The following is a 201-nucleotide window of genomic DNA, read 5'->3' on the forward strand; positions in this document are numbered from 1 at the left end:
TTGAGCAACACCAATTGCTTGATACACGCAACTGAGTATTAATATTTTAAAATGCACATAACCTTAACACGACTTACCGCTATAGTCGTCCGGTCTAATTAACAGGCAAATTGGATAACATTTATCAGCAATGTTCAGTGGCGGATCTATGGGGGGGGCGACGTGGCGATCACCCCCCCCTTGGGCTTTTTTTTTTTATTA

General features: G+C 42.3%; 1 protein-coding gene across 1 annotated transcript in view; it reads left to right on the forward strand.

The window, feature by feature from the left end:
• Positions 1 to 201, forward strand: part of LOC115034449 (dosage compensation regulator-like) — a 1350-nt gene that overhangs the window by 648 nt on the left and 501 nt on the right. The gene's annotated exons all lie outside the window — the stretch shown is intronic.

The sequence above is a fragment of the Acyrthosiphon pisum genome, chromosome A3 (assembly GCF_005508785.2).
Source record: "Acyrthosiphon pisum isolate AL4f chromosome A3, pea_aphid_22Mar2018_4r6ur, whole genome shotgun sequence".
NCBI classification, from domain to species: domain Eukaryota; kingdom Metazoa; phylum Arthropoda; class Insecta; order Hemiptera; family Aphididae; genus Acyrthosiphon; species Acyrthosiphon pisum.